The 15,997-nt window shown below is 38.6% G+C and overlaps 1 protein-coding gene across 1 annotated transcript in view; it reads left to right on the top strand.

Annotated features, from left to right (window-relative positions):
- LOC138740712 (zinc finger protein 420-like) overlaps positions 1–15,997 on the top strand; it is a 29,852-nt gene that overhangs the window by 9,097 nt on the left and 4,758 nt on the right. Inside the window, exon 2 of the mRNA XM_069893765.1 lies at positions 11,629–11,676. The gene's annotated coding sequence lies outside the window, so the exon portion shown is untranslated. The remainder of the gene's footprint in view (positions 1–11,628; positions 11,677–15,997) is intronic.

Raw genomic sequence — 15,997 nt, 5'->3', positions numbered from 1 at the left:
CAGTGCTGCTGCACAGGCTGCTGGCTTTTAGTTGCACTTGCCGCCTGGAGTGCCAGCATACTGCCTCATATTATATAATAAAAGTAGAAAATACTGGAACATTCACATTTGAGTTCATGAGACGGCAAATTCTAGAAACTGAAGCAAAATCCAATCTGCTGGAGGAAGTCAACGACTTGAGGGACTTTAGTGGGGGGAAATGAATTGTCAACTTATGGAATCTGAGCCCTAAGAATGGTGGTTCTCTTGTTTTTTTCCCACTCACAAATCACTTGAAGTAATACCTTACAAATTCCATGGGTTCTCTTCTTATTAAGCAGTCTTACTGAGGGCCTCTCCCTGTCCACTCTACTTGAGATTTCCTCAAAATTCCTTTTGGTTGGTCAGGCTAGATCTTCCCTTCATGAAACCATGGACCTACCCTGTCATGCACCTCAAAGTATTCCATAACCTTGTCCTTGAGGATCGATTCCAATATCTTTCCAACTACTGAAGTCAGACAAATAGACCTATAATTTCTTTTTTTTCTGCCTCCCTCCTTTCTTAAACAGCGGAACTACATTTACGACCCTCCAATCCTTGGGAACCATGGCTGAGTCCATAGATTTCTGGAAAATCCATTCCAATGCCTCTACAATCTCCAAGGTTACCTCCTTCAGGACCTGGGGACTTATCTACTTTTAGACCAATCAGTTTACTAAGCGCTATCTCTCTTGTAATCCTGACTACTAAATTCTATTCCCAGAGACCTCTGAATATTAGATATATTGTTAACGTTCTCCATAGTGAAGAATGACGCAAACTATCCATTTAGTTCCTCTGCCATCTCCTTGTCACTCATTATAATTCTTTCAATCGGCCCTATATCTAGCCTTGTCTCTCTTTTGCTTTTTGTATATTTGAAGCAATGCAGAGGTTGAGGACGAGCATGCTGGAATAAAGGTAAGGCATTCACAGTTAATTTAATAAGGTGTGAGGAGAAGGAGGAAGAATGAGTGTGAGAGCAGTTTTCTGCTCTGTGTCACATGTGGGAAGTCATGGAGTCTTAATATCTCCCAGACATCCACGTGTGCACAAAGTGTACTGAGCTGCAGCGTCTAAAGGAGAACTTTAGAGTCAGTTAGAGAACTTGAGCTGCAGCTGGTTAGGGAGAATGAGGCTATCATAGGCAGGAGCTACAGGCAGGTGGTTGCACAGGGGCCACGGGAGGAGGGGCAGTGTGTTACCGTTAGGAGGAGGAAAGGGAGGGATCAGGTTCATGTGCAAGCACTTGAGTCTGAAATCCTCATTAATTGATCCTCCACCTTGGGAGGAGTCACGTGATGGAGTAATGGCCGGTCGGGGAACTCCAGCCTTCTCCGGAAAAGTTAAAAAAAAAAACAGAAAAAGCAAAGGCACAAACACAAAAACTAAAATAAAGTGAAAATAAAGGTGTGGAGAAAATGGCAGCGAAGAAAGAAAAGCCAAAAGCAACGGGAAGAAGAGAAGAAGAAAAGACGTCGGAAGAAGAAGGTGAAGGCCTTACCTGTCCGAGGAGACCCGCTGTGGAGAGAGAAGCCCGCTCCCTCAGGTCAGTTGAAGCCCCGAGCTCGGGACTACAAAAATGGCTCACGGAGCCAAACAAAAGTGCGCAACTACACGGTAGGGGGGACCAGCTGAGGAGTCGATATCCACAGCTGAAATTGACAACCACAACAAAGCAGCAAGAGGAGAACATAGAAAATAACGAGAACAAGAAAGAAGAGAGTAAAAAGAAATCAAAGAAACAACAGATGACCAACCCAGAGGAAGAAGACCAGCAGCAAGTCACTTCTAATAAAAATAAGAAGACCAAAAATACTCAACAAGATAAAACAAACAACCCAACAAGAAGAGACAGAGGTAAAGGACACAGATCCTGGAGTGGACTCAGAAGAAGAAGAGGAAGAACACAGAGAAATGGAAGAAGAAGGGAAAGGGCAAGTACATGGATTTTTTTTTTAAAGAATATATGGAATCAATAAAAGAATGGCAATCACAAGAATTCAGTGAAATAAAAAGAAGAGTAAAAAGTACAGAAGAAAAAATGAATAGATTAGAGATGATCATGTCAGATATAGGAAAAAGAGTGGACAAGGTGAAAGAACGAGAAACAGCCATAGAAATGGAAGTAGATGACTTAAAAAAGAAATTAGAAGAATCTAATAAAAAAGTTAAAGAGACACAAGAGCTGTTAGCTCAGAAGATGGATATAATGGAAAATTATAATAGAAGAAGTGGCCTTCTCCTATGCAGGTTTCTTACCCGGGCTGGAGGGGCCTGCCTCCCCTCCTAGGTTGGTCCGCCGCAGCTCGCCCTGTGCCTGGACTGGGGCCGCCGCATCCCACTCTCTGCCCGGATCGGGGCCTCCGCCTGACCCACTCGTCCGAGGCCGGGGCCGCCGTCTCCCCCTTGCTCCTGCCCGGATCGGGGCCGCCGCCTACCCTTCGCCCGGACCGGGGCCGAGGCCGCCGCAGCTCACCCTGTGCCTGGACTGGGGCCGCCGCCTCCCACTCCCTGCCCGGACCGGGGCCTCCGCCTGCCTCACTCGACCGAGGCCGGGGCCGCCATCTCCCCCTTGCTCCTGCCCGTATCGGGGCCGCCGCCATCTACCCTTCGCCCGGACCGGGGCCGGGGCCGCCGCTGCTCTCCCTGTGCCCGGACTGAGCTGCCGCCTCCCACTCCCTGCCCGGACCGGGGCCTCCGCCTGCCTCACTCGACCGAGACCGAGGTCTTTGCAGACGATGCCGCTTTAGTTGCCCATTCAGAGCCAGCTCTTCAGCGCTTGACGTCCTGCTTTGCGGAAACTGCCAAAATGTTTGGCCTGGAAGTCAGCCTGAAGAAAACTGAGGTCCTCCATCAGCCAGCTCCCCACCATGACTACCAGCCTCCCCACATCTCCATCGGGCACACAAAACTCAAAACGGTCAACCAGTTTACCTATCTCGGCTGCACCATTTCATCAGATGCAAGGATCGACAATGAGATAGACAACAGACTCGCCAAGGCAAATAGCGCCTTTGGAAGACTACACAAAAGAGTCTGGAAAAACAACCAACTGAAAAACCTCACAAAGATAAGTGTATACAGAGCCGTTGTCATACCCACACTCCTGTTCGGCTCCGAATCATGGGTCCTCTACCAGCATCACCTACGGCTCCTAGAACGCTTCCACCAGCGGTGTCTCCGCTCCATCCTCAACATCCATTGGAGCACTTTCATCCCTAACGTCGAAGTACTCGAGATGCCAGAGGTCGACAGCATCGAGTCCACGCTACTGAAGATCCAGCTGCGCTGGATGGGTCACGTCTCCAGAATGGAGGACCATCGCCTTCCCAAGATCGTGTTATATGGCGAGCTCTCCACTGGCCACCGTGACAGAGGTGCACCAAAGAAAAGGTACAAGGACTGCCTAAAGAAATCTCTTGGTGCCTGCCATATTGACCACCGCCAGTGGGCTGATAACGCCTCAAACCGTGCATCTTGGCGCCTCACAGTTTGGCGGGCAGCAACCTCCTTTGAAGAAGACCGCAGAGCCCACCTCACTGACAAAAGGCAAAGGAGGAAAAACCCAACACCCAACCCCAACCAACCAATTTTCCCTTGCAACCACTGCAACCGTGTCTGCCTGTCCCGCATCGGACTTGTCAGCCACAAACGAGCCTGCAGCTGACGTGGACTTTTTACCCCCTCCATAAATCTTCGTCCGCGAAGCCAAGCCAAAGAGAGAAGATAATAGAAGAAACAATATAAGGATAGTGGGCCTTAAGGAAGATGAAGGCAAGAATATGAGAGAATTTATAAAAGAATGGATCCCCAGGGTCCCAGGAAGACCAGAGTTACAGGAAGAAATGGAAATAGAAAGGGCACATAGAACATTAGCCCCTAAACCACAACAAAAACCAAGATCCATTCTAGTAAAATTCCTAAGATATACAACAAGAGAAAATATATTGGAGAAAGCAATGAGGAAAATAAGAGAAGACAAAAAACCACTGGAATACAAAGGTCAAAATTTTTTTTTCTATCCAGATATAAGTTTTGAACTCCTGAAGAAGAGGAAGGAGTTTAATACAGCAAAAACGATCCTATGGAAAAAAGGATATAAATTTATGCTAAAGTACCCAGCGGTACTTAAAATAGTTGTTCCAGGGCAGCAAAACAGACTATTCTTGGATCCGGAGGAAGCACGACAATTTGCAGAACAACTACAAAACAGACAGAGAGATGAAGACATGTAACGAAAACAAAAATGACCACAAACTATATGTATGTGTGTGTATATGGGGAGATTATATATATATATGTGTGTGTATTTATAAAAAAAAATAGAGTATAGATAAGAATTAAGAAGGGAAGAAAGGAAGTAAGGAGGGAATTAAGAGAGTGACCTTTGTTATATATGAAGATTAAAATCTTTTCTAGGGGGCTGGGTGGGGAAGAATTACGGTCACTGCGAAATCAGTTGACGCTTGCGAGTGATTTCGCAAATCCAAATGGAGAGGGGAGATGTGGTTGCCCGACAAGGGACAAAGGGCAACTCAGGAAGGGGAGGGGATAGTGGGGTTAAAGGAATTTTAGATAGGAGAATAATGGAAATATTTTATGTTTTAGAAATGTTGTCTTATAATGTGTTCAAAAAAAGAGCAGAAATGGGTAAGAAGGAAAGGTGATGATGAGAAAACAGAAAGGAAAGATAAACAAAGTATGAAATGGCTATGTTGAACTATATGATTTTAAATATTAATGGAATACATAACCAAATCAAAAGGAAGAAACTTAAATTTACTGAAAAAAGAAAAAATTGATATAGCATTCATACAAGAGACACACTTAACTGAAGTGGAATACAAGAAATTAAAGAGAGATTGGATAGTACATATAACAGCAGCATCATATAATTCAAAAGCTAGAGGAGTAGCTATATTAATCAGTAAAAATGTACCAATCAAAATAGAAGAGGAAATAATAGATCCAGCAGGGAGATATGTAATGATAAAATGTCAGATATATTCGGAGTTTTGGAATTTACTCAATGTATATTCACCTAATGAAGAAGATCAAAAATTTATGCAAGATATTTTTTTGAAGATAGCAGACACGCAAGGGAACATACTAATAGGAGGGGATTTCAATCTTAATTTGGATTCAAACATGGATAAAACTGGAAAAAAATTAATAGAAAGAACAAAGTAACCAAATTTATAATTAAATCGATGCAAGAAATGCAACTTTTGGATATATGGAGGAAACAACACCCAAAGGAAAAGGAATATTCATATTATTTGGGCAGACATAAAACATACTCTAGAATAGACCTATTCCTGTTATCAGCTCACATGCAAGAGAGAGTTAGGAAAACGGAATATAAAGCTAGACTATTATCGGACCACTCACCCCTGTTATTGAGAATAGAGTTAGAGGACATCCCACCAAGAATGTATAGATGGAGATTAAACTCCATGCTACTTAAAAGGCAGGATTTTAGAGAATTCATTGAACGACAAATTAAAATGTACTTTGAAATAAATACGGAATCAGTGAAAGATAAGTTTATACTATGGGATGCAATGAAAGCGTTCATCAGAGGGCAAATAATAAGTTATGTAACTAAGATGAAGAAGGACTACAACCAGGAAACAGAACAGTTGGAAAGGGAAATAGCAAATATAGAAAAAGAATTAGGAATGAAGGAAGACACAACTAAAAGAAGAGAATTGACAGATAAAAAAATAAAATATGAAACACTACAAACATATAAGGTGGAGAAGAACATAATGAAGACAAAACAGAAATATTATGAACTAGGAGAAAAAACGCACAAAATTCTAGCGTGGCAGCTTAAGACAGAACAAATGAAGAGAATGGTATTGGCATTAAGGAAAAAAAGACAAGCAAATCACATATAATCCAACGGAGATTAATGAAAACTTCAGAGAATTCTACGAACAACTATATCAAACAGAAAATGAAGGGAAAGAAGATAAAATAGATGAATTTTTAACTAAAATTAAACTACTGAAATTACAAACAGGAACAAAATAAATTAACAAAACCATTTGAAATAGAAGAAATACAGGAGATAATAAAAAAAAACTACCGAACAATAAAACACCAGGAGAGGATGGATTCCCAATAGAATTCTATAAAACATTTAAAGATTTATTAATTCCTCCCCTTCTGGAAGTAATCAACCAGATTGATAAAACACAAAGCTTACCAGAGTCATGTAAAACAGCAATAATTACAGTAATACCAAAGACAGGGAAAGATCCACTTACACCAGCGTCATATTATACCAATATCTTTACTTAACACAGATTATAAGATAATAGCTAAACTATTAGCAAACAGATTAGCCGACTATGTACCAAAAATAGTAAATCTAGACCAAACTGGATTTATTAAAAAAAGACGAACAACAGACAATATCTGTAAATTTATTAACTTAATTCATGCAGTAGAAGGAAATAAGACTCCAACAGTAGCAGTTGCGTTAGATGCAGAGAAGGACTTTGACAGAGTAGAATGGAATTAGTTATTCAAAGTACTACAAAAATTCAGCTTACCAGAGAAATATATTAATTGGATTAAAGCATTATATAAGGGGCCATTGGCGAAAGTGACAGTAAAACAATTTAACTTAAGCAGATCAACAAGGCAGGGATGCCCACTATCTCCTTTATTGTTCTCATTAGCCATAGAACCACTAGCAGAACTGATAAGAACAGAAAATAAAATAAAAGGGATAAAAATAAAAGACAAAGAATATAAAATCAGTCTATTTGCAGATGACGTTATAATATACTTAGCAGAACCAGAAATATCAATAAAAGAATTACATAGGAAATTGAAGGAATATAGAGAAGTGTTGGGGTACAAGATTAACGCAAATAAAAGTGAAGCAATGCCAATGAATAATGCGGATTTCTCAAAATTTAAGAAAGAATCACCATTCAGATGGCAAACGCAAACAATGCGATATCTAGGTATACAAATAAATAAAAACCTCGGCCATCTATATAAACTCAATTATTATCCACTAATGAAAAAATTACAAGACGACTTAGAGCATTGGAAAGATTTACCATTAACACTGATAGGAAGGATAAACTGTATTAAAATGAACATTTTCCCAAGGATACAATACCTATTTCAGACATTACCAATACGCTTAATAGAGAAATTTTTCAAGGATTTAAAGAAAATAATAAGGATTTTTTTATGGAAAGGGGGGAAACCGAGGATAGTACTAGATAAATTAACAGAATGGTATAAACAAGGAGGCTTACAACTACCAAACTTTAAAAATTATTATAGAGCCGCACAATTAAGATACCTATCAGATTTTTATCAAACAAGGGAAAAGCCAGATTGGACTAGATTAGGACTAGATAAAATAGGGGAGAAGATACCTGAACATATTATATAAATGGGATGAAAAATTAGTACAGCGTATGAATTCTCCAGTATTGCATCATCTGCTCAACATTTGGAAGAAAATTCATGTAGAAAGGAATAAAACAAATTACCAACTACCAAAACTAATACTGATGCAAAATCAGCTAATCCCTTTTACAATAGATAACCTTTCCTTTAGAGAATGGGAGAAAAAAGGGATCAAAAGAATAGAAGATTGTTTTTCGGGAAATAAATTATTATCCTTTGAACGATTGAAGGATAAATATAATATAACTTACGATACAATGTTGGCATACTACCAACTGAAATCCTACTTGAAGGACAAATTGGGAAACAGTCTGAGGTTACCAGAAGGAAGTAATTTTGAATATGTGATTACAGACACAATGATAATCAAAAAATTTATAACAAACATGTATATTAAACTACAAGAAAAGGAGAACGAGGAAACAAATGGTAAAACCAAACAAAAATGGGAACAAGATCTAAGCATAAAGATAAAGAATGAAACATGGGAGAAGCTATGCTCCGGAACCATTGAAAAAACAATAAACACGAAGTTACGTATGATACAATATAACTGGATACACAGGCTATACATTACACCTCAAAAGTAAAATAAATGGGACCCAACAGTATCAGACAGATGTTTTTGCTGTAAAAAGGAAACGGGAACAACAGTTCATGCAATTTGGACATGTGAGAAAGTGAAAAAATTTTGGGAAGATCTAAACCAGATACTAAATAAAATCACAAAAAGCAATATACCAAAAAACCCAGAGATCTACCTCCTAAGTAATATAAAAAACAAAGAATTTGGACTTGATTTGGATGGAGCACTAAAAAAGATTTGTTATGATAGCCCTAGCTGTAGCAAAAAAATGTATTATGTCAACCTGGAAATTAGAAGATAACTTGAGAATACAACAATGGTATATAGAAATGAATAAATGTATTCCATTAGAAAAAATAACATAATTTAATAAATAACATTACAATATTTGAACAAATATGGGAGCCATACATGAAACACAATAGAGAAAACCTACCGGGGACATCTACCACCTAAAATGACAGAAGGAGAAGATAATGAAAAGAACTGACTCAGTGGAATTTCTTGTTTATTTTTATTGAGTGACAACATTGTTTAACGGGTTTAATGTATCTTATATTCTGAACTTTAAATAAATGGGAGGGGAGGTGAGGGAGGAGAGAAGGGGGAGAAAACGACACTATATATTTAAGAATGAAAATGTGTGTATCTTGATCAATATGGTTTATAGTGTGAAAAATAAAAAATAAAAAAAATTTTGGGGGGCGTGGCAAGATGGCGTAAGGAACAGACGTGCCTTCCAGTCCTCTCCTGACTCTAACTTATTGTTTTGTCTTTAAGTGCCCGTTAAAACTTTTTTAAAAAGTTTATAAATAGTATGAGATGTTGAATTAATACCTAATGGTACATTTGTTAAAAAAAGTAAAAGGAAACATCAACAGATTGTTAAAAAATTATATTTTCCGAAATTTTCTGAGCCTGCTTGTTTACAAAAAGCCACGACTCAGCGTGAAATGGATCCAGGAAAACAAGCGAAGAATTCGGCCTTGGAGCTCCGTTCTGATTCCTTAAGTCTTTCTGAAGGTCGTTTTCAGCTGCCTTTAGAACAAAGGGCTGGCCAGATGCCAGTATTTCAAACAACGTCTACTGAGACTTTGACTCCTGAATTAGCTGGGGTGCCACCAGTTGGAGAGTTAAAGAGTTGTTATTTGACTGTACCACCAGTTATATCAGCTCTTCCAGATACTGATGTAATGAAGCTTTTAAAGGAGGTTTGGATCAAAGATAACCCTGATCATCAGCCTCCTGATACTTCTGGGGGGTCTGTGGCAGGGGCTCTTACACGGAGTCAAACTGCAAGAAAAGCTACTAAATTAAAAGAAGGGATAGAAGGTCCTCTGATTCCACAAGAACAGCAGAATCCCACCATGTCTGGATCTACTGATGTTAATATACTTTTCAAGAGCCTTGAACATAAGATATTTTCTTCAATGATGCATTTAGGTGATTCTATGAATAATCTTACTTCTAAGATTAATGCATTGGTGGATGTCAATACTCAACAGATGGCTGATTATGGAGCTTTTAAAGTTGAAACTATTGAAAGACTTGAGATGTGTGATCAAGGATTATCTGATGTACAAGATGAGTTGCAAGATGTGAATAAAACAATTGAAACGTTACAGATTCAGAATAAAAATTTAGCAAAAAAGGTTGATTATTTGGAGAACCAATCCAGACAGAATAATGTGAAAATTGTCGGCTTGCCAGAAGGCATAGAAGGGCCAGATCCAAGAAAAAATTTCACTGAATGTATTCCACAAATATTGGGACAAGATAAGTTTTCTGATGGTTTAATATTGAATGGGCTCATAGAGCTTTGAGAAGGAGACCTTTTTCAGGACAGAATCCAAGACCTGTTCTGGTTCGCTGTTTAAATTACTGTGATAGAGAGACTATTTTACATATGGCTATTAGAAATGCACAGCAAAACAAATCTCCTTTGATGGTTCAGAGTAATCGTGTTTTCTTCTATCCGGATTTGAGTCAGGAAATTATGTTTCAACGACGTGAATTTAATTCTGTGAAAGAATTATTGTGGAAAAAAGGATATAAGGCAACATTTAGATACCCTGCGGTACTGAAGATTTTTCAGGATGGATATCAACCAAAGTTCTTTGATAATCCTAAAGAAGCTATGGATTTTGCTCAGTCTTTACCAATTACGCAATTCCAGGAACGACGTAGTCCTCCATGGTTTCCAAAGAGGGCAGAGCTGCAAGAAGGGAATTTGATTTCTGGAAGAAATGGAAGAAACGGTGGTCGCAATGGCAAAGGAAACTCATTTAATAGATAAGGAACATTTGAAACTCAAACGTGAATGGGTTGGGCACGTTTTTTATTCTTTGTTTAATTCTAAGGCAAAAGGTGTGGGAATTTTGGTACATATGAATCTACCATTTTAGTTACAGAGTGAAGAGAAAATTGGTGGAAGATTATTAAAATTAAATTGTAGGCATGGACTTTGCTTGATGTTTATGCTCCTAATGTTGAGGATACAGCCTTTGTTGTGGATATGTCTTTATTACTTGGACAATCAAACTCTAATGTGATGTTGGGGGAGATTTGAATGTGGTGTTGGAGCCTTTATTGGGTAAGTACTCAAGAGTAATTAAGAAGTCTAAGATGGCAATCCAAGTGATTAATATGATGGCAGATTTGAATTTAATTGATATTTGGCAAAGAGTTAATCCTACAGAGAAAGATTTTTCTTTTTATTCCTCGTGACATAATTCTTTTTCTAGAATTGATTATTTTTTAATATCAGCACATTTTCAGGATAGGGTTACATCTGTGGAGTATAAGGCTAGATTGGTTTCGGATCATTCATTATTATTATTAGAATATTTGAGTTCACAAGATGTTCAGAAAGCTTCAAGATGGAGATTTAATACTATGCTATTATGACGTGAATTTAATTCTGTGAAAGAACGGTTGTGGGAAAAAAAATATAGGGCAACATTCAGGTATTCTGCGGTACTGAAGATTTTTTAGGATGGAAATTAGCCAAAATTCTTTGACAATCCTAAAGAGGTTATGGACTTTGCTTAGTCTCTACCAATCATGCAGTTTCAGGAATGATGTAGTCCTTCAAGGTCTCCAAAGAGAGTAGAGATGTAAGGTGTGTTAGGTCTGCTTTGTTCATGAATGAGTGAGACAAACACCAGACTGAGTCGAAATCAGGGTTCTTTGTTCTTTATTACCGGATTGTAACACTTGCGACTAACAATGTTAGTCGGAGAATGCATTCTGCCGTTATCAGCAAAATGATGATTTTTTATACCCTTGGATACGTGCTTAGAACATCATCATATCATTACTTGTCCAATGACTAAAACTGTTGCTATCCTTTCCCTGCTAGCTTCCTGCCTCTCAATCCATCAATGTCTCTCTTATCTTGTAAGTACAAGGATGCATTCACATCTTGTTACAGCCCTGCACAGGGTAACTCCTTACACATTCCCATCTCATGATGTTTTACCTAACAGGAGTACAAGGACACCTCCCCTTCTTGTTACAGCCCTGCACAGGGTAACTCCTTACACATTCCCATCTCATGATGTTTTACCTTACAGGTGGTATCCAGATTTTTAAAAGAAATGGAAGCAATGGTGATCGAAGAGGTAACGTTAATTTAAAAAAAAATAAATCTTTTATCTTTTTTTTGAAAAGAGTTTAAATAGTGTAAACAATGATGATAGTTTAATGAAATGGGAGTTGGGAGAGGGAACTGGGTGGGCACTAGTTTCCAGAAGTCATCAGCTACCTGTGAGTTATCGCACACCCAATATTTTGGGGGAGTTACCGCTTTGGGCGGTTTAAACAGGAGGAGGTAGTTGTGACCTCCGACCTGTTTTTTTTTTTCTTTTTAATTTTTGGGTTAAGAAGTGAAGGTTTTTTTTAATTATTTTTTAAAAATAAATAATAATTATTTTTTTAACTCTTTGTTTTGATTGTAATTGATAGAGAATTAGGAGGTTTTTTTCTCTCCTTTTTTTTCTCTTTTTGGGGGGGTTTCTCTTTTTTCTTTCTTTTTTAAGAGGATGATGTCACAGAAGATAAAAAGTCAAAAATTGAGGATGTTGAATTAGATGAAGAGGAACATGAGGAGAAAGGTGATAAGAAGAAGAAAATTAAGTACAAATACATTGAGGGAGAAGAGTTTAATAAAATTAAGTTAATTTTGATAGAGAATTTTGAAGATATAAATGAAGAATATGGAGAATTTTATAAGAGTTTGAACTTTTTTTTTTCTTTTTTTATATAAGGGGAGGGGAAGGGAATAAAAAGTTTATCTGATTGTTTATCTAAGGGATGTTTTTGTTCTCTCGATGAATTATAAAGGAAACTTGGTATTAATAGAAATTCTGTATTTATGTATTATTAATTATGATTTTTTGTATAACAGATATGTGGTTGATATATGATTTTAATATTTGAATTTAGTTTTAAAGTGGATTTTATTTGTTAAATACATGAATTATGTTTGATTTAAATATATGTTTAAGGGTATTATTTTAGTATTGATATTTTTTTGTTAGTAATTTTTTTGTTGTTGTTAAGTTTTATCCTTTTTTTCGTAAGTGGGGTTTTTTCTATTTTATTTACAACATTGTTAATTAATTCTTCACTCTTTATTTTGGGGAGAGGGTTGGATTAATTTTAAATTAGATGATTAATGTTGTGTTATAATTATTGGGGGGGTTAATTTGTGTAGTTTAATGATGTAGTATTCTAATTTTTATTATTTTATTTTTTATTATTTCTTTAAATGTAATTTTTATTTTATTCATGTCATAAAATTTTAAATAAAGTTTAAAAAAAAAAATAAAAAATAAATTTTTTTAAATAAATTGGTCCTCCACCTTGAGTACTAAGGAGGGGGATAGTCAGACTATGGTGGGCAGAGGTGTGGTGTCATCTTCTGTGGCCCAGAAAGGAAGGGATAAAAGGAAAAGGGCAATAGTCATACGGGATTCAATGGTTAGGAGGACAGACGGAGGTTTTTGTGGACGTGATAAGGAAAACAGATGGTGGTTTGCCTCCCTGGTGCCAGGGTCCAGGATGTGACTATGCATGTTCAGAACATCCTAAAAGGGGAGGGTAAGGAGCCTGAGGTTGTGGTACATGTTGGTATCAATGATATTGGAAGGAAGGAGGAAGTTGTCCTGCAAAATGAGTATAGGAAGTTGTTTAGGGAGCTTAAAAGGAGGACCACTAAGGATGTAATCTCTGGATAAGGAAAGAGACATGTTTAAATAATTTGAGGGAGGAACAGCCAGAAGTAGTAAAAAGATGTTGTAGTGACAATTGTGAGAATGGTAGAGAGAAGGATAGGCAGAAGGTAGGATGTAGGAGATCCTTGAGATGTATTTATTTCAATGCAAGGAGCATAGTAAGGAAGCTGGATGAGCTAAAGGTGTGGATTGACACATGGCATTATGATGTTGTGGCCATTAGCGAGAGGTGTTTGAAGGAGGTTGTGACTGGCAGTTAAATCTTCCAGGATTTTGCTGCTTTAGATGTGACAGAGTTGGTAGATTAAGAGTGGGAGGTGTGGCATTACTTGTCAGGGAGGATATTACAGCAGTGCTGAGGCAGGATAGACTGGAGGGCTCATTGAGAGAGGCAGTGTGGGTGAAACTGAAATACGAGAAGGGTGAGGTTACTATTATGGGGGTATATTATAGGATTCTAAATGGGGAAAGGGAACTAGAAGAGTAAATGTGCAAGGAAATGGGTGAGATGTGCAGTAGAAATAGGGTGGTGGTGTTTGGGGATTTCAATTTTCCAAACATAGATAGAGAAACGCAGTCAGTAAAAGGGCAGGATGGCTTAGTATTTATGCATTGTGTTCAGGATTGCTTTTTGCAGCAATGTGTTGAGACAGCAACTAGAGGGGGAGCAGTGTTAGATCTGTTGTTTGGAAATGAAGTGGGTCAGGTGATGGAGGTGAGCATTGGAGAGAACTTCGGATCTAGTGATCACGCATCCATTAGCTTTAGCTTATTGATGGAAAGGGATAGGTCGGGTCCAAGGTTGAAGGTCTTCGAGTGGGGGAAGGCCAGATTTGGAGAAATGAGAAGGGATTTGCAGAGAGTTGTGTGGGCTGATCTTTTTGCCAGAAATGATTTAGAGGAAATTTGGAGGACATTTAGGGGTGAGATTTTGAAAGTACAGGGATCTTTAGGTTCTAGTCAGGCTGAAAGGGAAGACCAAAGGTTTGAGGGAGCTCTGGTTTTCTGGTAAAATTAAGTGACAAAAAAGATGGATGTGATCTATTTGGATTTTAGTAAGGCTTTTGATAAGGTTCCGCATGGAAGGTTAATAAAGAAGGTTCAGTCACTAGGGATTAGTAGAGAGATTGTGACATGGGTTCAGAGGTGGCTGGAAAATAGACAGCAGAGAGTCATGGTGGACAACGGTCTGTCAGGTTGGAAGCCTGTGACAAGCGGGGTGGCTCAGGGATCGGTGCTGGGTCCCTTGTGGTTTATCATTTATATTAATGATTTAGAGGAGGGTGTGGTTAACTGGGTAAGCATATATGCAAACAATACGAAAATAGGGGGAGCGGTGGATAGTGAGGAAGGTTTTCTTGGATTACAGAAGGATTTGGTTTGTTTGGAAGAGTGGGCTGAAAGATGGGAGATGGAATTCAATATAGACAAGTGCAAGATGTTGCATTTCAGTAAAAATAACCAGAATAGGACATATGCAGTTAAGGAGAGGGCATTGAGGGAAGCAGAGGGACCTGGGGGTTATGGTACAGAGTTCACTGAGGATGGAATCCCATGTAGTGGGCATATGGGATGCTGGCCTTAATAAATCATAGTATAGGGTATAGGGGCTGGGAAGTAATGCTGCAGCTGTTTAAGACATTGGTGAGGCCTGGTTTGGAGTATTGTGCTCAGTTCTGATCTCCAAATTATAGAAGGATATAGATAAGGTGGAGAGGATGCAGAGAGGTTTACAAGGACATTGCCTGGCTTACAGCATCTGGATTACATGGAGAGATTAAGGAGACTGGGACTTTATTCATTGGAATGGAGACAACTGAGAGGGGACTTGATAGATAGACTCGACATAAACAGACTGTTTCCTCTGAGGGCAGGGGAGGTTGGAACAAGAGGGCATGAGTTAAGGATAAGGGGGCAAAACTTTTGGAGAAATATTAGAGGATGCTTTTTCACTCAGCGAGTGGTGGCAGAATGGAATTGTCTTCCGAATTAGATAGTTGCGGCAGGGTCCCTTCTGTCATTTAAGAGAAGGTTGGATGTGCACATGGAGGTGAGGGGGTTGGAGGGTTATGGGCAGAGAGCAGGAGGGTTGAGCTAGTGGTGTTGTTCTAGTGAACCGTGCAGACTTGAATGGCCGACATGGCCTGTTTCCGTGCCGTAAATGGTTATATGGTTAGTATCCTTTTGTGTTATTTGCCAATTTCCTTTCATGATTCATCTTTTCTTTCCTAATGACTTCCTTTGTCTCTCTCTAAGTTTTTAAAAATGTCCTAGTCCTCTGCTTTTCCAGTAATTTTTGCTATCCTGTATGCCCTCGCTTTTGTTTTAGCTTTAACCTCTCTTGTTAGCCACATCTGCATCATTTTACAATTCATAATTTTCCTTTTCATTGGAATATATATATCCCGTGTTTTCTTTATTTCTTGTTGAAATATCAACCAATTCTGCTCTGCTGTTCTCCCATCTAGCTTACTTTTCAAGTCAATTTGGGCCAGTTCCTCTCATACCACTGTAATTCCCTTTGTTCCACTTAAATATTGACATACCTGATATCATTTTTTCCCCTTTCTAATTGGAAGCTGAACTCTATCATGTTGTGATCACTACTTCTAAGGGCTCTACAACCTTTAAATCCCTAATCACCTCAGGTTCATTACACATCACCCAATCCAAAACTACCAATCCTCTGGTGGACTGATCAACTAGC

This window comes from Narcine bancroftii, chromosome 1 (assembly GCF_036971445.1).
Source record: "Narcine bancroftii isolate sNarBan1 chromosome 1, sNarBan1.hap1, whole genome shotgun sequence".
NCBI lineage: Eukaryota > Metazoa > Chordata > Chondrichthyes > Torpediniformes > Narcinidae > Narcine > Narcine bancroftii.
Note: the sequence above shows the minus strand (reverse complement) of the source record. Positions and strands in the feature narration are given on the sequence as shown.